The sequence below is a fragment of the Ornithodoros turicata genome, chromosome 4 (assembly GCF_037126465.1).
Source record: "Ornithodoros turicata isolate Travis chromosome 4, ASM3712646v1, whole genome shotgun sequence".
Lineage (NCBI taxonomy): Eukaryota > Metazoa > Arthropoda > Arachnida > Ixodida > Argasidae > Ornithodoros > Ornithodoros turicata.
Window position 1 is genome coordinate 30,772,879 of NC_088204.1, and position 25,779 is coordinate 30,798,657.

Sequence of the window (25,779 nt, forward strand, 5' to 3'; positions counted from 1 at the left end):
GTTCAGCATTTGAGACATGATGATGATAATTGGAGGTTTTTGGCGCAAAAGCGCATTTGAGACAATAACAGCAGCATTGTGCCTGAGCATTGTCAGTAATATGGAGCACAAATAACTGCAGGCTTGCTATACAAATCCAAAACATAGTTTTTGCTCATCGCATATTTGAATGAGCATCTGTTATTCGAACTTGTGATAGTTAAAAAATACATTTCTAGTGATCTTGTCTTTGCACTCCATTACACTACAACTTTTCATCTCTGTTATTTTTTTGTTACAGATCTCACACCTTTCCCTAATAGGCGGATCCTCAATAAAGGATGCAGTACGCCATGTTATGCGACGTTGCATGGATGATGCTGTGGCCAGCAAAGAGGAAAAGCCCAAAAGGGAACACATACTCAAAAGACTGGATCTTAGAATGCATTATAATGAAAATGAAAAGCCCCAGACTCTACGAGCACCTTCGCCAGCACAATATAATTTCGCTGCCAAGCAGAGCACCTTAAAGATATACTTGAGGCATTACAAGAGCGGATTTGGCTTCTGTCACAAGGTACTCGCAGCACTGAAGCGGAAAACAAAGGAACTGACCAGTTTCAAAAGGCACGGGGGCCTGCTAATTGATGAGATAAAGCTGACTGAGCACCTGACTGTGACTGCCACAGGGCAGATAGAAGGATTTGTTGACCTGGGCTGCTTCACGGCTGACAAAGCAAATGCTCCATGTGACCATGGCATGGTCATCATGTTTCTCCCCTTCACAGGGAAGTGGATGCAAATTATCGGTGCCTTTGCCACAAGTGGGAACGTGAAGGCAGAGCTGCTTGCCAAAATCATAATTGAAGCAACAATACTTGCCGAATCTAGTGGACTTTTGGTTGACTTTATTACCTGCGATGGTGCGTCCTGGAATCGAAGGATGTGGAAGATTCTGGGAATTGGTGTCAAGTCGGGCAAAGTCATCTGCAAGCTTCAGCACCCTGTCGATCCGTCACGGCATCTACATTTCCTTTCGGATTTCCCTCATTTAATCAAGTGTCTCAGGAACGCATTGCTTAAGCACCCATTCAACACACCTGATGGCATGGTATGCTTTATAGTAGTGATTCTGGTTGGGTAATTTGTTATAAAGGAGAGAGTGTGACACTTTCTTTCCATTTTTTAGGTTTTCATGGAGCCGGTAAGGGAAACATTCAAAATTGACAGCAACGTCACTGTTAAGGCAATGCCAGCTAGGTGTCCGTGACATTCACGTCCGTGCACCTGCAGCCCAATAATTTTGAAAAAATGCGGGTGACCTATGCCTTCCAACTTTTTGGAGACAGAGTCATCAATGGCCTGCAATTCTACAGGGACCGACTGGAGACATCATGGGGTAGCATCGATGCAACAGTGTCCTTCTTCAGGTAAGGAATAGTCATCAGTTGCAACTGGCACTAATTCTGATCATTTTTTGGCCCTTGGGCAGTATCAACAAATTGAAACACTGTAAGATATGACACTGCTTTTAACTTCCAGAACCATCAACTGCCTGATCAGGGCCATGACGTCTCGCTTCACTGCAAGAGCCCTGAGCCCGAACTCGAAGGACCTGCAAAGCCTGAAGGACTTTCTTGCATTCCTTAGCCGTTGGGAGTCCCATGCAAAAGGTGCTGGATTTTTGAGTGCTTCAACTGCAGACGGCCTAAGATTACAATATCCAGTACCATAGCTCTACTTGATTACCTTGTAACAGATGGCTTTAAAAATTTGATGACAAGTCGCTTGAGCCAGGACCCTCTGGAAAGCTTTTTTGGAATTGTCAGACAGTCTTGTGGTTCCACCAATGACCACCCCACCCCAACAGAGTTTTTGATTGTGGTGAACTGCTTGTCATTCTACAATCTTGCCAAATCAGCACATGCAGTCAATGCTGAAGTCCCTGAAGAAATTAACTCTTTGCTTGATGTTCAGGATGTGTCTGCTCCGGAACCAAGCGTCCAACTTGACAGCGCCATTGAGTCAGGAAACTTGTCGTCAGCAGAGGACATCCTTTGCACCGTCCCTGCAGAACACAGTGGGTATGTCGAACAAAAGAGTGATGGCAGGCTCATTCATTATATGGCGGGCTACGTGGCTCGCAAGTTCCTCGCCCACAACGATTGCCTAGAATGCAGAGGCCTTCTTCTGGGGAGTTGGGATGAGGAAGGCGACGAGCACAATTTTACCATCATCTGTGACAAAGGTGGTCTATTTTATCTATCTCGCAGTCTCTTCCAAGCAGTCAAGAAACTGGAGGACATATTTACATCTTTCTTCAGTCAGGATGAGTTGTCCAGGGACAGCATAGTTGATGTCATGATGTTGGTGAAGTGCGAGTTTGATTACTCTGTTGGTTGCAGCCAGCATGCAGAGGCTCTGACAGCTGCCGTGGTGAAGTTTTACGTATTGACAAGGCTACATTTCTATGTCAAGGGCATTAACCTTGGCAGGAAAGCTTTTAACCATGGGCATTTTTATTGACTTAACGACGGCCTTTGACCTAATTAAGCATGAGATACTCTTCCAAAAATTACATAGATATGGTGTGAGAGGCACGCCACTCAGGCTGCTTCGGGACTTTCTACACGACAGGAAATAGTTTGTCCAACAGGATGGCACGAAATCTCGTTTGGGTTCTTTGTCCACAGGCGTCCCACAGGGTTCCATTCTTGGTCCCTTTCTCTTTCTTGTTTACATTAACGATCTGCCAGATTATTTAAACTCTACCAGCTTTCTCTACACTGACGACACGAACATATTTGTGGAAGGTGAAACGCTTACTTCACTCTCCCATAAAGCGAACCTTGTTCTTGGAAAACTTCATCAGTGGTTGTTATCAAACAGATTAGCTGCTAATCTCGATAAGTCATGCTACTTTGTCTTTCATTCCCCTCAAAAGCGCGTTGACCTAGATGATAATCAAATTTCGCTCGGCAGTCACGTTCTCACTCGTGTTCCCTCAGTTGGTTTCCTGAGCCTCGTTCTACATGAAAACTTGAGTTGGCATCATCACATTGATTTTGTTCGTCGTAAAATTGCGGGAGGTTTGTTCGCACTATCCACGCTTCGGCACCTCGCGACCTCCAACACATTGCTAACTGTGTAGTATGCCCTCATTCATTCGCACATTAGTTATGGCATAGAGGTTTACGGTCTCACTTATCCTTCCAACGTTGATCCCTTGTACATGGCACAGAAAAGGGCCTTACGCACTATTCTTTTCATTGGTCCCAGGGAATCTGTGTCTTTTGCCTTTTCTGAGTTAGGTGTCCCAACCGTATCTAACCTTCTGAAATAAATCAGTCTCTCAACTGATGCATGCCGTATTCTACGGATGTTCTGTTAGATATCAGATGCAGCTCCGGCATCTCGCCACCCTGTACCCTCTCAGAAATCAGCTCCTATCACTTCAATGTCCAACATATCGTACTAACTACGTTTTTTTTTTTCTCTTTCATCTTTCGGTGCTCGCCTTTGGAACAGTCTTCTGAATTCCATACGCTCGTTAGGTAGTTTCAGATTATTTAAAGGCCATTGTAAAATGTATTTTCGCGACACATAGCACGTCCGTCACGGGACTTGACAATGAGTCTAATTCGGTCTACTGTTCACATTTTCTTGTGTTAGTGCTTAGCTGACACTGACATATGTTTTCTTTTTTCTATTTTATTTTTCTTCTTTTTTATATAGCAGCAATATAATATGTGTAATATGTTGTAGCATGTAGTTCTGTCTTATGTAATGCTGAATGTAATTTTTACGTGTAATAATGTTTCCCCACACGCTTATTTCATACATCACTGATTACTTACAAGGACCAATTTACAGGGCCTGCCCTCTCGGTCCTTTATTTGCTCATGTATTCGTCTTTGATGTTTTCAATAAACTATTGAACTATTGAACCAATCGAAAGAAGCACAAAGGAAAAGGAAGCTTCACAGTAAAATTAGCCGTTGCTCGTGAACATCCCTGAAAAATGGTTTCCTGTACTAGTTTTGGTCCATTTTTTGTTAACGGGTTTTGGAAGCACTGCCACCTTTTGGTTCCTAGAGGAAGGCTGTATGGTTATGTATATCACATTGTTATCCATTTTGCAATGACTTTCGTCAGTATAGTGCAATAAGTAGTATGAGATAAGTTGAATTTCAGTATAGTGCAATAAAACAAAGTTGACTCTTGACACTGCCTCATTTATTACTTTCAGTGAGTCGGGTGTGTGGTCCACGACGAGTGCTGTAATTCCTAGTGAACATGATGGAAAGTTCTCCTGAGGCTGGGAGACACAAGGGTTGTGGGATCATGCCCCACTCCTGCCTGACCATTTCAGCCACTACCAGCTTTCCAGTTTATTTCATTGTAATTCCCCAATACACAAAGTTATTGGGAGCTCAGTGACATTGTCTGTAGTCTCCGTCCACTTTGGACGTATTTAGTATATTTTCTTATTTCAGTAATTAGTTAGTTTCTATGTTCGAGGCTACTGTACCCGTTTGGCTTTTTTTATTCCGACACTTCCCTTAACGATCGCGTGGTCAAAAGACTGGCCCACCTTCGTGATTCCGATAAGGTCAGTTTATCTCTGCTGCAACGGTTTATTTTTATCTACACTTTCCATAAACAAAGGGAAACGATCTCGGAACACGTTGGAAGAAGCTGGTGGCCCCTGCGCGCATCACACGTCGCTCGAAGATACCGGAAAGACAAATACAATGCAATCTCCTACGGTGTACCTACGGACTCCCTACAACCCGTGCTATGGTAGCGCCATCTCATGCCGTCGACATTCGCTGCGCCACGGTGGGCGCTTGCCTGAACACACTACCCCTAATATCTAGTACACTATAGTTTCGGTTTTGGCTCTCCACTCCTCCCGCTGCGCTCGCGCCCCTAGCGCCGCCGGGTGGCTTCTTCATTTCGGTTTCGCTCTCACTTCTTTGCGCGCGTTTATCTGTATAAAGGCAGCGCGCACCGCGCTCGCGTCATCATTCTGACCGACACGTAGAAAACACCATGTGTGGTTTATTCTCCTGCGTTTCTCGGCGGCGAGGAAAGACAAAAAACGAAGAACTTCGCGAATTTATTCGCGGCATCGTGGAGGAAGCCTTTCAAGCCCACCGCCTGGAATGCTTGCAAGCACGTCAAGAAATGTGTCAGGACAAGATGAAGACGCTCGACCGCATCTTAGCGGCGGAGAGACTGACGAAAACGAAGTCCAACTTTAGCCTGGATAATCTGTATTGGGAACACAGTTCCGATCTAGAGGACGATGACGACGTCTAAATAAAAGGGATGCATTTCTCTTCGAGTCTCAGTGAGTAGTGATGATGATGATTAACGTTTTTTTGGCGCATTAGCGATCAGTGAATAGTAGACGTAGGAGGATTAAATCGACGTGGATACTTTCGACCATCGCTATCGTCTAATATCGGAGGATATTTGGAGCAGGATACTTTCCGCCCAAGGAGGAGCGCGAGCCAAGACCGCCCCCGCGCGTTTCGCGGCCGCGCATAGAGAAGGGTTTCCTTCTCGCGTTTGAACATGCATGAACATGCAAAATACATCTTATTCCCTTTCCACATCTTTTAATACATCCCCGAGCGGGGAGTTTTAATCGTCATTTACCAACGATCAACTCACCTATCAACTTTCTACACAAAATGGGAGCTGCATGGAAGCTGTTCACTCGATGTTTTGGAAAGGAATATGATGATGAGCGGGAGACGGCGGACGAGAAAAAATGGCGACTTAAACAAGAAATATATGAAGCAAAAGCAGAAGCTGTGAGGAGGTTCCTCGCACACGAGTGTCTTATAGAAATGAAGCGTCGTTCCGCAAAAAGTCAAGACGATCAAATCGATTGGTGAGATGTACAATAAATCCATTTCTCACACCATCACTTATTCATTGTCTCATTTACTTTTGCATCATGATGTCTGACGCAGGTCGATTTGCTTTTATCCACCCTGCAAGGGTTATCATTTGCGGTCCTTCCATGTCGGGTAAAACCTATCCCGTTTGTAACATTTTAAGAAATCTTACAGTATTCACTGTAGTCCCAGAGCAAATCTTTTACGTTAGCAAATATGATGCGACCTGGCAAAATGAACTCGCAAATGATGTTACATTCCAGAAAGAGCTACCAAAGACATGGGATGAGAGCGTGCCTACTTTGATTATAGTCGACGATCTCATGACTGAGAAGAATGTTATGCAAGAAATGGTTCATCTCTATACGAGAGCATCACATCATAAGAACGCATCCATTGTTTTTCTTTGTCAGTACTTATTTCACAACGACGTCAACTATAGAACATTATCTCACAATAGCACATATATAATATTATTTAATAATTTAAGGTCACGCACGCAGCTGGAACTTTTAGGACGCCAGATCTTCGGCAAAGCTCAATTACCATACTTTATCAGTGCATTTGAGCAGGCAACAGAGAAACCATTTGGTTATCTAGTGATTGACCTACACCCTCTGACGCAGTCTCAATTTCGTCTGCGAACAGGCATTACTGGAAATATTCGACAGTTTGTTTTCTTGCCAAAATGAAAACTCTGCGTCATCATTTAACTTTTCTAAAAGCCCTTGCAACATGTACACCTAAAGAGCGCGATGAGATTTTAAAGGAGGCGCCACCTCATAGCATAGAAGCTCTTTCTGAAGTCTGTAAGAATATATTGAATGGTAATATTAAGCTACCGCCCAGATTGTTCAAAGAGCTGGAAAAGTATAAACACACCATTCGATACATTGCATATAAAACGCTGCACAAATCACCAAAAAGACTAAGATCCTTCCTCTATCGTCAGAGGGGTGGATTAGTGCCACTAATCCCCTTATTACTCACGGGATTAACCAGTGTGCTCGGTGGTGTCGCAGATCGTGCTCTAGCAAAGACGGTAGGTGTCTAAAAAATGGCTACAAAGGTTGAGGTATTGACTCCTATCGAATCAATTCTGGAATCTAACGAAAGCGATGATATTAAAGTAAAACGAATGTTAACTGCTATCTACTACATTATAAAAAATCATCGGAAACCATCTAATGAAACAGAGCCAGCATCCACAGTACAGGAAGAAAAAAATGATGAGTCACTTCCAATGGGACGCTCATTTGATTACAATTCGCTTCCTTCTAATGTCAACATTAAAAAAGTAAGACATGTAGTCTCAGTGCTACCTAGGAGCTTGACTTGGAATGATAAGGGAGAAATCATTCATAACAACCAAACAATCGCTGGTTCTAATATAAAAGAATTGGTGTTGCATCTGTCCGGACACAAGAAAGGGAAGCCTGCCTGGTACCGAAAAGTGGCAAAGTTCTTGCAGCCACACAAAATACGTCAGAAGAGGAAAGCAAGGAAACGTATACTCTGGGAAACGTATAAATCGCCCCAAAGAACAAAGTTGCTTTCATCATCATCATCAGATGAATATATCACAGAAGAAGAATGAATTATAGGGATCCAAACGCTGGTTTGGGGGGGGGTTGCCCGATACTGCAGAGGTCGAAACATCTCTAAGAAACAGGCAATCGAAGAACTACAGCGAGATGATGTCTACACACTTCACAAAGAAGGAAGACGTAGATTTTGAGAGAAGAAAGACCATCTCACTGCACATCGACGATCTTCATCAAGCAGACCTGATTTCATTCCTACAGTACAAGAAATAAAATAAAGGATTTTCCTTCATACTCATTGTGATAGACTGCTTATCAAGACGACTCATGGCTACACCCATTAAGACCAAGCGTGGTGAAGATATGAAGAAAGGATTGATCAAGTTGTATAGGAGCCATAAAGTCTATCCAAATCTCCTGCAGGTAGATAGAGGGAGAGAGTTCTATAACAAACATGTGAAAGCATGGTGTAAACGTCACTCAATACACATGTATAGCTCTTTTTCACCCTTGAAGGCTGCGGTCGTTGAACGCGCTATCAAAACTATTAAAGCTAGACTTTATCGTTATTTCGCCAGTAAAGGTCATCACAAGTACATTGCTGTTCTCCCAAAGATCATCGCCGACTACAATTCATCATATCACTCGACTATCAAGATGGCCCCGAACGACGTCGATAAAAATAACGAGATTGAACTATTCAACAGACTTCACAGTAAAAATGACAACAAACCAAACAAGATTACATTGAATATCGGTGATCAGGTGCGCGTACTCACAAGTAGATCAATTTTTGACAAGGGGTACATTGGGCACTGGTCCTTAGTTGTCTACACGATCACACGATACAAGAACTCCGATCCACCGGTGTTTTACATAGCTGGACCAGATGGGGTCGAAGACGATGCAACTTACTATGCCAATGAATTGCAACGTGTAGTGAAATCGCAAGACGACCCATACCCGATTGAACGCATAGTAAGTCGAAAGAAAATAAACGGTGTCACACATTATAAAGTGAAATGGCTAGGTTACAATGACTCATTTAATTCCTGGGTTCCAGCCCAAGATGTCGCGAAGTTCTGATTTTTACATGTATCTCCTATCCAATGATTGCATGGATATGCACCCGAACAACAGTCTCAATGACTTTACAATCACTCTGAGTGCACCACTACAAGTGAATGAAGAATATGAAGTCAGCCTGCATGAACTTTCCATCTCTAATGTATTCTACAACGTTCCACGGACTAACGATGCTACTATACATATTACTTCCAGAAGCATTATTGAGCTGTGTAAGGAAGTTGTTGTGATATCGACTTTGGAACACGCGCTGCAAGATTTTTTAAAAGAATTCAACATCGCATTTGGTTATGTTGATGGAAGGTACACATTCCAACTACCTCAAATAATTCGTTCTATTAAGTTTTTGGATGAAGAACTGCAACAAGCCATGGGTGTGTCCACTATACAGGGTTTGAAAGTTGCAGGTGCTAAAGTCCCACGTCAGAACATGTACATGGGAGAGGAAGCTATCTCAAAGATGCTTTTAAAGGAAGAGGTGACTATCATTACAAAATATGCTCCAATCATATTCATACCAGGTCGCCCTATCACTGTCACACTAAATCGCTTCTTTAAAAGATATGAAATCGATGGAAAGATGCTATTTCAAAACAATACCTATACATTATTGGTCCCACGTCTCTTTGTTATCCCTGAACAACTCAAGAGACTCCTCAAATTAAACTCCAGTAAACTGTTAGAAAATACAACACAATACATTGGAGATCCATTTACATTCAGTTTTGGTGTTGTTCTAGAAAAAGTAATACTTGCAAGGGAAGAAGTCCAAATTCCACCAAATTATTACGAGACACCACGTTCGCTTCTACAAGCTATCAGAGGTGTGATAGGCAGCAATGCTATACTAACGTACAATGAAGATACACAGCTGTTTACTTTCACTCCACTTGATGGAGTAACTATAGATCTTTCTGAATATTTGAGTAATATGTTGGGTTTCGCACCAATTCAGTCTATTGCAAACACCACCACCGGAACCACACCACTCAATCTTAAACCATTGTTTCATAATTTCATGATTTATTGTGACATTATCGAATCATCTCATATAGGTGCAAAAAAGTTTCCCATTTTGAAACTCATCCCATATTTACATAAAGATGATCCCCAGATTCATTACAGCTTCCATGACGTGCAATATTTGAAGCTGTTACAGAACGAAATCACGTCAATTTCGATTAAGTTGTATGATGAGACAGGTCGTCCACTTCATTTTAGAGGACCAGGTCGTACAGCTCTAGTTCTACACTTCAAAAATGTATCTTAAAGAAGTGCCAGAGATCCATTATGGATCGGGACTTGGTGATTTAGTGCCATACAAAGGACCTCTCTTTCAAACTGGGAATGGCTTCTTTAGTTCTTTGCATAAGCTAGCATTGCCACTATTGCATCGTGCAAAGCCTTACATAGCCCGTACTGCGATGAGCGCAGCCAAAAATTTGGCGAAAAAGTTATCTGAAGGGCAAAACATCAAGCAAGCACTGAGAGCAAGCTCAAATGAATTAGGCACACAGATTTTGAAGGACATTGCAGGCAGCGGACATCGAAGGAAAAAGAGGAAGAGAAGAGACATTTTCGATTAATCCTCTGTAACCATGAAATAAAGAAGACACTTTTTTTTTCATACATTGATGTTTCTTCTTTATAAAGAAAAAGGTTTTTCTATGGAAAAGGGTCGCACTCCGAAAATGGCGCCCAAGAGGGGTTAGAAGTCTGGACAATGGGTCGCCCCCTTTCACCTGTAGAAAGTGTGGCGGACAATGCTTCGAAGCGGTCATCGCATTCCGAAAAAACAGGTGGCCCAGGTAGGGCTGGCTTGTGAGGGCGATGTCAAAAGGTAAAGGGGGATTGGAGGACAATGATTCCAATCGTGAACGGGATCGCATTCAAAAAAAGTGGTCGGCGGAGGGTTAGAGGAGTGGATCGACTGGCAGTTAGCAAAAACGGACCATGGTCGCCTTTCACGATGTGGACAATGCTTCGAATCGTGAACGGGATCGCATTCTGAAAACAGTGGGTCAGCGGGGGGTTAGAGGAGTGGAACGGCTGGTGGTTAGCAAAAACGGACCATGCTCGCCAGCGGACAATGTCAAATGGTAAGGGGACTGGAGGACAATGATTCCAATCGTGAACGGGATCGCATTCTGAAAACAGCGTGTCAGCGGAGGGTTAAAAGTGTGCATCAGCATCCAAGCTGGTTAGAAGTCGAACAATGGGTCGCATTTCACTTGTAGAAAGTGTGGTGGACAATGCTTCGAATCGGCCATCACATTCCGAAAAACAGGTGGCTCAGGTAGGGTTGGGTTGTGAGGGCGATGTCAAAAGGTAAAGGGGGATTGGAAGAGTCTTTTTGCTCGGGTAAGATGCTAACAAATAAAGCTATGAGGAAAGCATTGTACCTTTTCATTTGCAAAGATGTCGCAGGTCAACGTTGTACACGCACAGTCCCAGCTGGCTTTGAAGAGGGAGTGTGAGTTATTCAACATACCTCCGACCCAAGTTTCAATAGAATCATGCGAGGCGCAAGTTTATTATCCTGTTTCTACAACCAGCGGAGGAGAATCGACGATCGAATGGAACATAACAAATCTCTCAGACTTGTATCTCGATTTATCATCTCTGTATTTTAATATAACTATGCAGATATTGAGGGCGGACGGGAGTGAACCAATTACCCGAAGAGCAGACGGTATCACTGAGGACATTGTATTCCCAGTCAACAACTTGGGTGCCGCTTTATTTAAATATGTAACCATTCACTTGAATCAACGTCTTGCAAGCAGCAACTGTTTGAACTCCTATCGATGTATGATTGATACCCTACTTCATACGAATACTCATCTGCAGAAGACTTTAGATGATTGTGCAATGTATACATATGACACAGGAGAGCATGCAGCAAATGATCCAGTCGCTCGGGATGCAAAGTTGCGCATAGCTAGGACAAGTGGGGGGAAACTATTTGCAATTGTCATGAAAGTTAACACCGACCTCACAAACCAAGGGAGGCTTTTGTTACCCAGTGTGGGGGTTCGAGTGACTGCTCTACATAATACGGATAGCTTTAGATTGCTAACTGGCACCAATGAAACTCATAAGCATCAATTGAAAATCCACAGCGCGGCACTTGTAGCACGCAAAGTCAAAGTTAGCAACTCAAGTTTTATTGCACACCAGAAAGCCCTTAGATCATCCCCGGCATGTTACATCATGCGTGGACTAGAAAGCAAAGTCCGCTCGCTTTCGCCGGGCCTTCATGATGCAATCTTTGAAAACTTATTCCCTGATAGAATTCCTGATCAACTTACTGTATGTCTAGTTCGCACCGAGGCTTATCAGGGTGATTACAAGTCGAGCCCCTTTTGTTTCGAACATTTTAATGTTAGTTCTGTAACACTATCAGTTGATGGACACAGGAAGCAACTATCCTATGACTGGGAAAATGATCTGGGTAGAGCAAGCTACTACGAATTCTTGTATCAACTGAATGAAAAACATGTCGAGTTGAGTTATGCAAGATATAAAAAAAATTCCTTTATCATGCATTGGAACTTGAGTGCTGACGAAAGTTTTGGTTCCTACTTTAATCCATTGCGGAAGGGCAATTGCAGGATTGAAATGAAGTTTGCTAAGCCATTACCTTGCGCAGTGTCGGTTATACTTATTAGTGAAGCGCCCAAGATTTTATCAGTCGATGGTGATCTTGTTGTTCGAGTGGACTAAGCATGAATGTGTTTGATCTGGAATTATTGTTTTCTCTGAACCATTAAACTTTGAATATGTATCGCGGGACCTTCGCAATTGATATGGTACCAAGTTTAACGACAGAAGGGTTTATAGTTATCAATACACACCCACACGACGGTCCCGGAGAACACTGGCTATTGTACATGAGAGACAGGAATGACAAGTACATCTATGTGGACAGCTTTGGTCTACCACCGATCGAAGAAGAGCTGCTAGATCTACCTGTTGATCAGTATTGCGAGAAATGCATTCAAAGCATTTACAGCTCACACTGTGGACTTTTTGTTTGTTTCTTTGCTTCCCACCTTTGTAAGAATTACCAACTCAAGAGCATTGTTTCCTTATTTGACAATAACCTTGTACACAATGACCTCAAGATAATAAAAATGATTGAAGAGGAATACCTCATTTAAAGAAAAATGTCTCATTTTATTTCTTCAATGTACAGACCTCTTTCAGATAGTCCTCCAGACTCGGCACCTTGCGACAACCATCTTTCTTGCGACGCACGATGTATTCCGAGTGTTGGATGTAAAAGTTTCGAATTATTGGTCGCTTGAGTCCAGCATTAAGTATGGTTGGAGAGATATTGTCACCCTGACGATACCGTCGCAACAAGTCACACTTGATGGCGACGAAGCGTTGGAGCCTCCGACTAATCTTTCCTCGTTTCGTCCGCATCGGAAACGGGAGAATTTGCATAATGAGACGAAAATCAGCCTCTGACCCGTTGCAGTTCAGATAGAGTTTAATTTCATCAAATCCTTGTACATCAGCCATTGTACCGTCAAAGCAAATCGTTCACTGGGCTTCATGGTTGATCCGAGCTTGGATGGCAACCGAGATAAGGTCGGATGTTATTGTCTAGCCAATGAGATGGATTCGATGACCACAATCCACCACAACGACAACGTCGCAGATGCTCATCATATTGTATAAAGAAAGTTCTGGGTGGTGGCTTCAATGTCTTCACAAGAGGAAGATCCCCCGTCAGGAGACAATCAGAATCTTAACAAAGAATCACATTTTTTAGAAAGGGAAAAACGGGAAAACTTTCTATACATACAATCGTCCTCGGAGACCGCGTAGCACTTCTGCGCTTCCATCGTCGACTGTGAGGGGGATGTTGAAAAGGAATCCGATGGAGAGGATGTGCATACTATCCCTATTGGTTACGTTTTTCCGTAGTTTGCAATTGGTTGTTTATTACAAAGACTTTTGCTACATGTGGATTTCTCTAGCTCGCCCCCACATCAACATTTTTTCTGCGCTTCCATCGTCGACTGTGAGGGGGATGTTGAAAAGGAATCCGATGGAGAGGATGTGCATACTATCCCTATTGGTTACGTTTTTCCGTAGTTTGCAATTGGTTGTTTATTACAAAGACTTTTGCTACATGTGGATTTCTCTAGCTCGCCCCCACATCAACATTTTTTCTGCGCTTCCATCGTCGACTGTGAGGGGGATGTTGAAAAGGAATCCGATGGAGAGGATGTGCATACTATCCCTATTGGTTACGTTTTTCCGTAGTTTGCAATTGGTTGTTTATTACAAAGACTTTTGCTACATGTGGATTTCTCTAGCTCGCCCCCACATCAACATTTTTTCTGCGCTTCCATCGTCGACTGTGAGGGGGATGTTGAAAAGGAATCCGATGGAGAGGATGTGCATACTATCCCTATTGGTTACGTTTTTCCTTAGTTTGCAATTGGTTGTTTATTACAAAGACTTTTGCTACATGTGGATTTCTCTAGCCCGCCCCCACATCAACATTTTCACCCTATAAATTCGAGCATGGTGTGCAGTGTTTCTCCAACAAGTTCTGTTGCCCTGGTTGCAGTGCTTGTTTCATTTTGCCTGCCAAATATTGTTTGGTGTGTGCTGCCCTCCTGCTCAAGTTCCAGGCCAAATTTTGTTTGGTGTGCTGCCTCCTGCTCAAGTTCGAGACCAAAGCTTGTTTGTTGTGCTGCCTCCTCCCCAAGTTTCTTACTAGACCTGCTGAGAGTGAGTATTTTTCTTGATTTATCTTCAGATATTATAACTGAGACCTTTCCATTTTCTTTTTTTATTTAGTGCCTCGCTGTGGAATTTGTGGGTATGATGGTATTGAACAATTAATACAACGTATTGAGGAGAGGGAGCAAGCTTTGCAAATTGATGCTGGTGGTGTGGAAGCGAATCATCCGGAGTGGGAATTGGATTTTAATATGTTACTGAATGATGGTCTGTTTGATTCGGATACTCCAATAGATGCCATTCAAAATGACAATTTTGCCGAGTTAAACAACCCATTACCAGCAGAGCCAAATGTCGATCAGGTACAAGAGCTCTCAGAACATATTAGAGGTGCCCACCCCGGCGTTGAAGTTCCATACCTACCATTCTTTCTAACTCAGAGTGCATTTGGTGGTCATAATAGATGTTTTGTGCTGTTTGCTTCTCCACATGATGACAGTGTGGAAGATCCGATCGATTATGTTCTTTTGTATCAGCATGATATAGTGCGAATGTTGCAGGATCAGTGCATACCTTTCCGATTTTATATGCGACTAATTTTGCATATGGTGAAAGAAGTAGGTGACAATATCACAACTAACATCGCATACATACCAACAAGGTCACAAGAGATACATAATCTTTCAGATATAATGGTTGCACTAAATGAGAGCTTTTCTGAACTCTCGCAAAACGTGGAAAACTATCAACGAGTTGGTAGTGGGTTTGTTTCCAGGGATGTTTTGGAACTTGAGGTAACTATCACTAAATTAAAGAAGAAGCGCATTGGGTGTAAAACAGCTATACCCGATGAGTTGAAAAAAAGATGGAAGACAATTACCAATGTGGACTCTCCACCCAACGCCCCTCACGAGTGCTTTAAATATAACACATTGGCTTTGTTGCATCCTCAGAAGAGGCGTAAAAATAATTGGCAAACATATACAAAATACTTGGAAAATTGTGAGTCAGATCCTATTGCTTGTGTGAGGTGGTGGCCTGAGGGTCCAGTCTCATATTCTGATATAGATCTCTGGGAAAATCGTAATCAATTTGGTCTGTTTATTTACAAGTATGAAGATGGGACATTACATGCCTCTCGCATACCAAAAACGGAATTCTGTGATAGTGTTAAGTTGTTGGAAGTGAATGATCACTTTTTTGGTATCAGAAATTTCAATGCTCTGATGAGTCGTAACGGTCGGGTATTCTGCGAGAAATGTACTCGTGGATTTTGTACAAATGATTCGCTAACCAGGCATCGTCGTGTGTGTAGGAACTTGAAGGAAGTCATCTTACAGTTCCCACCACCGGGCAACAATATAATAAAATTTAATCAATATTTCAATATGTTCGCCTATCCTTATGTGATAGGACTTGACACTGAGTCCATTCTGGACCCTAATACAGCAGTCAAAAATGCCGTACAACGCCACGTAATGAGTTCATTTTGTGCAGTTCTAGTACGAACTTACGACTCGCAGATCATTGCAAAAGATGTATATTTGGGACCTGATGCTGGTTCCAAGTGTGTAGAATATCTCATGCTTCTACACGACATCGCAGCAATGTATAACAGCGAACCAGCACCTATAATTTTGTCAGCTGAGCAAGAGAGTAAACACAATGCAGCCATTCAGTGCGAGTACTGCGGTGTTCTCTTTGATCAAGCTCACCCTAAAACTTGTCATCATGACCACAGTAGGTATGATGGCCCAAACTTTTTGGCCTCGTGCAACCAATGCAACGTTGGTTGTGCAAATAAAGGTAAGATACCAGTGTTGGTACACAATTTGGCCTATGACATCAGTTCTCTGCTTCGTGGTTTCCACGACATGAAATGGAAAACACCACCCAAACTTATTGCAACAAGTAGTGAAAAAATACGGAACTTTGAGTATGGTAATTTCATTTTCCGTGACACTACTCAATATTTGAATCGATCACTGTCCTGTCTTGTTGACAGTTTAATGGTTTCTGAGGGTGTTCAAGCATTCAAGTGTCTGAAGCAGGTATATGGCGAAGATTTTCTTCGTCTGACTCGGAAAGGTGTCTTTCCATATTCCTACATTAAGAGCTTTGATGTGTACAAAGAAGAAAGTCTTCCACCCAAGGAAGCTTTTTTTAATGATCTAACTAGGACACCTGTGAGCGACGATGACTATGCCTATGCACAGGATATATTTAATCACTTTTCTTGCAGGACCCTCACCGATTACAACAACCTTTATTTGTTATGTGACAGACTGTTATTGTTGGATGTAATGCAGCATTTTAGGTTTCTATCCATGAAGACGTATGGGTTGGAAGTGCTTCGCTTTGTGAGTTTCCAAGGTTTCAGCTGGCAAGCTGCTCTGAAGCACACTTCGGCGGAAATAGAGCTCTTCACTGATGAAGAAATGTACCGTACGATTGAGGGCTCCATTCGTGGAGGTATTTGCCAACAATCGAAACGCTATGCTCGAGCTAACAATAAGGATTGCCCTGATTACGATGAAGAAAGACCATCGAGCTATTTGGCCTACTATGATGCCAATTCTTTGTATGGTGGTTGTCTCACAAAGTGCCTTCCAGTTGGAGGGTTCGAATGGGTGCCTGAAGAAAAGTTCTCGAGTATCGATTTTGTTAATCACTAAGAGGATGCAGCTATCGGTTATATATATGTATGCGATCTAGTATACCCTCCAGAGTTGCATGAGAAGACACGGTATTTCCCGCTGGCGCCGGTCAAGCAGAAGGTGGACTCAAGTTGGCTGTCAACCTACCAACATCAACTAATTGAGCAGCTTACTTACAGGACATCCGCTCAAGAGAAGTTGCTTCTCACATGTATGGACAAAACAGGGTATGTTGTGCACTATCGCTTGCTGGGGTTGTACTATAGATTGGGTATGAATGTGAGCAAGATCCATAAAATACTACAATTCAAGCAGAGCAAGATATTTGAACCATATATCATGATGAACATTGAGCGTCGTAGAGCAGCACAAACAGAGTTTGAGAAGAGCTTGATGAAGCTCTCTATAAATAGTATCTTTGGAAGAAGTCTTCTTAATCCTTCTCGTTTCAGGAACATTAAGGTAGCCTTTAGTCTAGAGGAAGCTGAGCGGTACAGCAGTTCAAATGACTGTGTTCACTTCGAAATTCTCTCTGAGAATTGCGTGCTGTACGAATTGAAAAAAAGAACTATCAAATGTAACTTCCCATTGAAGATTGGATTCTGCGTGCTTGAGCACTCGAAGTATGTCATGTATGAGTTTCTCTATTGTACTCTACAGAGCAAGCTCTCCTGTACAGTCATTCCCATGTACACGGACACTGATAGTTTTATCCTAGAGTTGATGACTGACGATTATGAAGGTGAACTGAAGAAAATTGCAGATGAACATCTGGACCTGTCATCATATCCTGGAGATCATGCATTGTACAGTGACAAAAATAAGGGTAAGTTGTTTAGATTCAAGTGTGAGACTGGTGGTCGTATAATTGAGGAGGTAGTTGCTCTAAAGGCTAAAATGTATTCGATAAAGTTGGTTGGCGATGATCAAATAGCTAGAGCAAAAGGAGTGAAGAAGGATATACTTCGCAAGCATTTGCTTCATGATGTGTACAAAAATGTGTTGTTCAATAGTGAAAAGGTATCTCATGTGCAAAGATCAATATGTAGCAAACGTCAGTGCATGTATACCTTGGAGAATACCAAGCTTGCTCTCATGCCCTATGATGATAAACGTTATCAATTCAATGCCATCGATTCATACCCTTATGGAAGTTGTCAAATAAAGGAAGAAAATGTGTGAGTATGTTTCATTCTCATGTTTTAATTGCCATCCTGTAGCATCTTTGTTGTCTTGTATGTTTCTTCTGTTTCAGGTGTGAAGGTTTTTCCGCTGGGGTTTTCTCCTTCACACAGATTGGCAACACAATTGGCAACATAATTGGCAACCCCCCCCCCCCCCCAGCACCATTGGCTTTAATTGGCATTACTAAGCATCATTGGCTTTAATTGGTATTAATAAAATATTTTTCACTTGTACAAATGTGTATGTCTATTGCCTGCATGTCTTCAGGAGGAAAGTATGCTATGTTAAGTGCGGTGGGAAAACTCCCCGCTCGGGGATGTATTAAAAGATGTGGAAAGGGAATAAGATGTATTTTGCATGTTCATGCATGTTCAAATGCGAGAAGGAAACCCCTCTCTACGCGCGGCCGCGAAACGGGCGGCCGCGGGGGCGGTCTTGGCTCCAGAGATGTGGATTTCAAATCGTGGATTCGATTTAAACCCGGATTTAAGCCCCCCCAAAAGTCTGGGGATTTGATTCGGGATTTGATTGGTGCCAAAATTTGGAGTAGGATTCGGATTCGGATTGAATCACGTTTTTAGCAAAGGATTTGATTTGGATTGAATCACAGTTTTCACAAAGGATTTGGTTTCCGCCCAAATCACTCATCGGGGTTTGGTTTCCGACCGAATTGGAGGTAAAAAAACTGACGTGACTCGCACACCCATGCTCTCTGCCGCGCACAGGGAGTTTCTGTGCAATAGCGATCGCGACATATTGAAGATTTCATCGCGCGCTTCTCACGCAAACCGATGCACTTCCACGATTACAGGCGAACCCAACAGAGGGACACACCCTCGCCGCGCGCGCATGGACGGGTCAGAGGTCTACCAGGGGAATGAACGTGTAGTATATTTCTATTGTCGGGAAAAACTCACGTGACCTCAGACGTTGGGCCAATCGTTGGGCCTCGGTAGAGTAGTTTTTTGCTTTGTTTTATTTTGTCTCCATGGGTGACGCGTGACGTAAAGCGACGCTGCCGAGGGGTTCTCTTTCCCTTTCCCCTCTGTTCTCTCCCCGCTTTGGCGGTTCTGGATTTTCGTTCGCATCCAGTGAAATAAATAAAACGCGGAAGCGTTCGCTCTTTCTGTTGCACAAGGTGCTTTATTTTTCGGGATTGGTATTTCCAAATCACATATGCAGTCTTCTGTATCTGCGCCAAACACGAACTTGACATGAACATTGTTTCTGAAGTTCGAGTAATATGCCGATGCAACTTCACATTCACTGTTAGCTGATGTCTCAAGTGGAAGACTTCACAGTAGATCAGTAAATTCACTGCACAGGCACACACAATCACAAATCCAGCATGACAGGAAACATGTCCATATCCCTTTGCTGCCTGTATAGTGCCACATGTCAAGGCTGACCCGTCACAAAGGAACCTGTGCAGCTGCTAAGCCAAAAGATGATGTTCCAACCACTCAGGGTGGCATATCCATTCTATTGCGTCCATGCCGATGCTTTTCTGAAGCAGATATGAGTTGAGTAGTACCTAGTTGATACCTGAGCAAGAAAGACAGGAACAGGGATCAGAAACCGTGAAAACTAAAAATTCTACCGGCCGAAATGCTGAGTATATGCCACAGGTGCGGTACTATGCTATGCTACGCTAAGCGGCAGAATGGAACAGGAACTGACTTACCTGCCATCGAGTGGAAAAACACAGTATTGATCCTTCTTGAATCGTTGTCGCGCCAAGCAAGCGAAGCAGACCTGCGCCTTCCACTTATCTATCACTGAATTTACTTGCAGAAGTATCCAAGAGGATTTGAGTTTTGCAGAGTCGGTATCGACGGGCTCTAAAAGCCATCCAAAGCGGTACCGGCAAAGATGCTTTGCGTGCGTCCCTGCTGCACCATATTTCGAAACTTTACCACTACGGCGAACTGCTCCGGCACCCCAGACACGGCGGTGCCAGCCTTCCCGCGCCACGAAAAGGTTATAATTTCAAACCGACCAATGAGCGCTCGCATACCAGGGGAGCGGCCGCAGGAGCCAATGGGATGCTCTCGGTAGAGAACTCGCGCTTCGACGTAAAAATCTTGACGTTTCGTGACGTTTGATGACGCGAAAGGCTCGCAGCGCCTCACTTTAGTCCGCAAAGGAACTCGCGAGTTTCATCCCCTTGGGTCTACGCTCTACAGGAGAGAGAGAGGTCGCCGACGCCGAGCTGTCGCCTTTTAGCGTTCGTGTCACCGCTCGTGCAGCTTGATCGTTGCCTGGTCCGGCATCTTGAACACTTTTGCGGAGGCATGAAGCCGTGGAAGTCAAATTTTTCAAACTTTGAAAGGTCCGAGACGAAATATGAAGCCATATGCAAGCTCTGCCAAAAGAAGGTGTCATCCAAACCAGGTGTGACATCCAACTTTTTGCGGCATCTGAGAAGACTGCACCCGGATGCCATCAAAACTAATGACACAAATGCTGTCAACCCGTTTGCGGCAGCATGCTCGATGGGTGCAAGGAAGAAGATGTTGGACAAGGTGCTTTTTGAAATGTTGTGCACAGACATGCAACCTTTTGCTATTGTGGACAGAAAAGGATTCAGGAATTTCGTCAAGGTATGTGTTATCGACATTGTTAGCCTGAGCAGTGAGCACATGCTTCTTGCCCCGCAAATGGAAAGCAGAAACAGGTTCAATGAAACGCACACAATTTATTTTAGAAAAAGTTTGTCTGACGTGTAGTGTAACGTGGACGCACCATGCGTCTTATTAAATCGCAGAGTCTTTGGAAGCGGAAAATTGAGAACTGCGGATGTGGAGAACATAGGCAGGCACGTCTGGTGGGTCGGCCAGATTGCTTGCAAATTTGGCAGGCTTTGGGGTTGATTCCCGGAGGGGGGGGGGGGGGGGGAGACCAGATTCGGGTTGCGCTGGCTCTGTTTCACTATGGGTCAGGATCGGGACCGACTGATGTCAAACTTGTAGTAGCATGGTGTGTTGGCATGGGAAAGGCGCCTGGGCTGTCGCTGTGCGGCTGAATTTTCGCACTACGTTATGGGGTTCATATTTTCCAGCTATTCGTTAGGTAGAGCATTGTAAACTTCTTTGCAGGCATTGGACTCCAAGTACACGCTGCCAACACGGCAGTACTTGAAAGAAGAAATGCTCTCGGGTGCTGTACATGAAGTAAGAAACAGAATCAGCGCACAACTGGATGCGGCTAAGAACTGCGCGTCCATCCTGGATATATGGACGTCCAGGAGCATGGAAAGTTTCTTGGCTATAAGCGTTACGTTTGTGGACGACACATTTCAGCCACGCATGGTGTTACTTGCCTGCAAGGAAATGGTTGGTCGACACACATCCGAGAACATAACTGCGGAATTTGACTCTGTAGTTGCATCTTGGAATATAGCTGGGAAGGTACCAGATCGGATGTGGACATCTGCTTTCGGTTCCCACATGTTCTAAATTTCCGCAGATATGCCGAGTGGTGACCGACAATGCCTCATCGATGGTGAAAGCCTTTGCCTTGCCAGGCTGGACCGTACCAGATGACGATGGCGACACCGACAAGGACACTCCCGCCGATGTCGCAGCAGTTTCGGACGAGGACCCCGAAGTGCTTCAACCTGCAGCTCGATCTCACTATGACTGTGCAGCCCATAAATTGCAGCTAGTGGTAAAGGATGGTCTCAAGGTCAGGAGGCCATAAATAATAATAACGATTTAAAAAATAGAAAAACATCTTCCTTCCTTTTTGACTGGCGCTGCGATGGCACAGGAAAGAAGTTACTGATCGCGTTCGTATTTGTTGATACGAGACATATACCTAGGCCGTTCGGAAATCTGAACTTACTTATGGTTACTAATCTTTTTACTTATGGTTTTTGTGTTTATGTCATATATTAAAGGCAGAGTGGTCTGAAGTTCTTCGAGTGTTTCGCTACTAAGCGAATGTTCACTTTCTCACTGCTAGGACGCGGCGGTATCAGATGTCCTTGGAAAGTGCTCTGCTCTTGTGAGATATATCCGGAAAAGCCCCCACGATACCAAATTGGTATACGAAGCGTCAGGATTGCACTTGGATGCCGCTGTTCCAACACGTTGGAACTCCCAGCTCGCTATGGTTAGAAAGCTACTACGCGTCTTCCAGGGCAACCCTCAGTTAGTGGACAAGCTTTCTGCTTCCAAGAAAGGACGACTAACCAACTACGAGATAAAACAACTCGGTACTATGACAGGAAAGCATATATGTCACACAAATAAGCAGTACTGACCTTAAATTTCAGGATACCTCGTAACCATACTGTCGCCATTCGAAGAGGCTACAAACGTCCTCCAGCGTGACCACGAAACCGTTGGCCTTTTGCTTCCTGCCCTGGCAAACCTCGAGCAAGCGCTGCTCAGAGTGAAGTACGAGACATCACCAAAGCTAAGTGCGGTTGTGGCATCACTTTCGCAAAGCTTAAAAATAAGGTTTGAAGCGGCGTGGAGCGATGACTACTTTCTTGTTGGCGCGCTTCTGGATCCCCGTTTCAAGGTATGGGTTGCAGGCCGGTTATGCTCGGCGCATCAGTGGATGATTGATTGATTGATTGATGTGTTTAATGGCACAAAGGCAACAAAGGCCATAGAGCGCCAAAACCATGGTGAGCGTGTCGGAGATGATTATGGGAAAGATGATGTGAGAGAGAGTGTGTGGTAGTTAAAATCTATCTACAGGTATGAGCGATGAGATTGACGAGGATAAGAGAGAGAAGAGGATGACGACAACAAGCAAGCTAGTGTGACAATGTGTGACAATGAGATATTTACATGAGTTCAGTGATATTGGATAAAAGCGGAGCAATGCTTATCATCTACATCTGACTAAGAAACCCACATGTGGTCAGAAATTTAATGACGTTATCAAACGGCACAAGAGGAGTGTCACCCAGTAGAAGGGCTGGGTGGAGTGGGACATGGCATCTGTAGAATGCGGTGAAATACTGTTGGCGTTGGTGTTCGAAGTGAGGGCAGGATGCCAGTACGTGCAAGATAGTCAAGCTGTCACCGCAGTGCGCACAAGCTGGCGGATCCTGACCTCTGAGTAGGTGGTGATGCGTAAGCCATGTGTGTCCAATCCTCAATCTCGCGTAAAGAACTTCGGATGATCTGTTGATGTGTTCAGTCCGATGCGGGGGGGAAACGTGTGGCTGTGTGAGGTGTAGCTTGTTATTTTCTTCCATGTCCCACTCCTGCTGCCACTGTGTGCAGACAGCTCTCTTTAACACTGGCAGGATGTCTTGGTAGGGTAGTCCTAGAGCTGACTCCTCTTGTGCCAACGCTCGCCGAGCCTCACGGTCGGCTCGTTCATTCCCCGGGATCCCAGTGTGGCTGGGGACCCAGCAGAGACAGATTGAAAAGCCTCGGGAACAAAGTTGGGTCGCAAGCGCTCGTACTCGCTTGACGAGGTGATTCTTGCTGTCATAGAATGAAAGCAGCGCACGCACAGAGCTTAGCGAATCGGAATAAATTACTGAATTTTGAAGGTCGTTTTGTTGAATGTGCCACAGAGCCAGGAGAATCGCGTAAAGCTCTGCGGTGAAAACTGTGGCGTTCGTGTTCAGGCGTGCCGTCATAATAGAATCACCTTCAAGGGCAACGGCCGCCACACCATTGCTTACTTTGGTCCCATCAGTGTAGATTGCATGGTGGTTCCCGAAGTTACGGTGAATCTCCAGGAATTCCTGGAGAATGACAGTGTGTGCAGTGGATTGTTTGTCAAACTGTGTCATTTTTAAATTGGATTGTATGAGATGTCTCTGCCAAGGCGCAGCATCGAGGACTGCTTGCTGCAGGGGAACGCCAAAGGGACTGAATCCCAGACGGGAACTCGCCGCCTGCACGCGAAGCGGAAACGAGGGTACAACAGAGGGCTTTGCAAGGAAGAGTCGCTCCAGAGCGGGGTTCACACTACCGTGTACAACTGGGTCATCGCACTGGCATCTGTACTTTAGCGCAGCCTTCACATGTTCAAATTGCCTCCGTCTCTCGAGCGACCATTCGTTGCCCTCAACATACAAACTCTTCACAGGGGACGTCCGGAAGGCACCGGTGGCCAGTCGGATGCCTTCATGGTGGATGGGGTCCAACACCTTCAATGCCGAAGGCCGCGCCGAGCCATACACGACACTCCCGTACTCAATTACTGATCGCACAACCGAGTCATAGACCCGCAACAGTGTGACTGTGTCGGCTCCCCACGATCGATGGGATAAAACTTTGAGTATGTTGGAGGATTTCAGGCACTTCTGTTTTATATAGTTTATGTGTGGCACAAAAGACAGCTTCTTGTCAAACACCACCCCCAGAAATTTTTGCTCATCAGAAACTGGTAGTGTGTTGCCACCGAGGAGCAGCGAGGGCTCAGCAAATGTGCCTCGCTTCCTAGTAAAGACAACACACGCTGTCTTTTGCGTGGAAAACCTGAAGCCGTTTTCATCAGCCCACTTAGAAAGGCGGTTGATCGTGAGCTGCACCTGTCTCTCAGCTGTCGAAAGACTTGATGCTGTGTAGGAAATCTGGACATCGTCTACGTAAAGGGAGTACTGGACGCCAGGTAGGATGGCTCTCGCTATCGTGTTCATTTTCACAACGAATAGCGTAACGCTCAGCACAGACCCCTGTGGAACCCCGTTCTCTTGTACAAAGACGTCAGACAAAGTCGAGCCCAGACGGACACGAAACTTTCTATCTCTGAGGAAATTCTCGATGCACCTGTACATGCACCCCGTGATGCCACATGCGTGTAGATCTTGCAGAATCCCGAAACGCCATGTGGTATCGTACGCCTTTTCGAGATCAAAAAACACGGACACGCAGAACTGCCCTCGAGCAAAAGCCTCTCTGATTTGTGATTCTAGGTGGAGTAGGTTGTCCTGGGTGCTTCGGCCCGAACGAAAACCACTTTGGTGTTTGTCAAAGATGCCTGCCTCTTCCAAAACATATACGAGCCTTGCATTTACCATGCGCTCGAAAGTCTTCCCAAGGCAGCTGGTTAATGCGATGGGGCGATAACTAATAGCAGCAGATGGGTCTTTGCCTGGCTTGAGAACCGGAACCACTTCGGCTAGCTTCCAGGACAACGGAAGAGTTCCTTCTCTCCAGACACGGTTAAAAAAGTGGAGTAAGATTTGTTGCGACTGGGGTGTTAAATGCCGCAACATGTCATAGTGTATGCCGTCAGGGCCAGGTGCAGTGTTCTTTCTTGCTTGTAAGGCTCTCTGGAGTTCATGTGCTTTGAAGGGTATATTGTAAGGTGCTGTATCTTGTTTAGGTTGTTTAATGATGCGTTTTTCAGCAACAGTTTTGTGTGACAGGAAACGCTGGCTGTAATGCGAGGAGCTAGAGACGTGTTCGAAGTGTCCGCCAAGCACGTTAGCCTGTTCCTCCAAAGACGTACAGGGAACGCCATTCTGTGAAAGACAAGGCACTGTAAACCCTTTGTATTTCCCGGAGATCTTATTGATACGGTCCCACACAACCTTGGCTGGAGTTCGGGAGTTCAATGTACCCACAAACTCCTTCCACGAGTTGCGCTTGGCCTCCTCCCTTGTGCGTTTGGCTGCAGCACGCTTCCTTTTGTATTGGATCATGTTGTCAACTGTCGGGTATCGACGCAAACGAGCCCACGCCTTTTGTTGTTCCTTGCGCGTCCGTTTACAGTCGTCGTTCCACC

At 44.5% G+C, this 25,779-nt stretch overlaps 1 pseudogene; it reads left to right on the forward strand.

Annotated features, from left to right (window-relative positions):
- Positions 1-320: 320 nt before the first annotated feature.
- LOC135392269 (uncharacterized) lies at positions 321-2,505 on the forward strand (annotated as a pseudogene).
- The last annotated feature ends 23,274 nt before the right edge of the window (positions 2,506-25,779 follow it).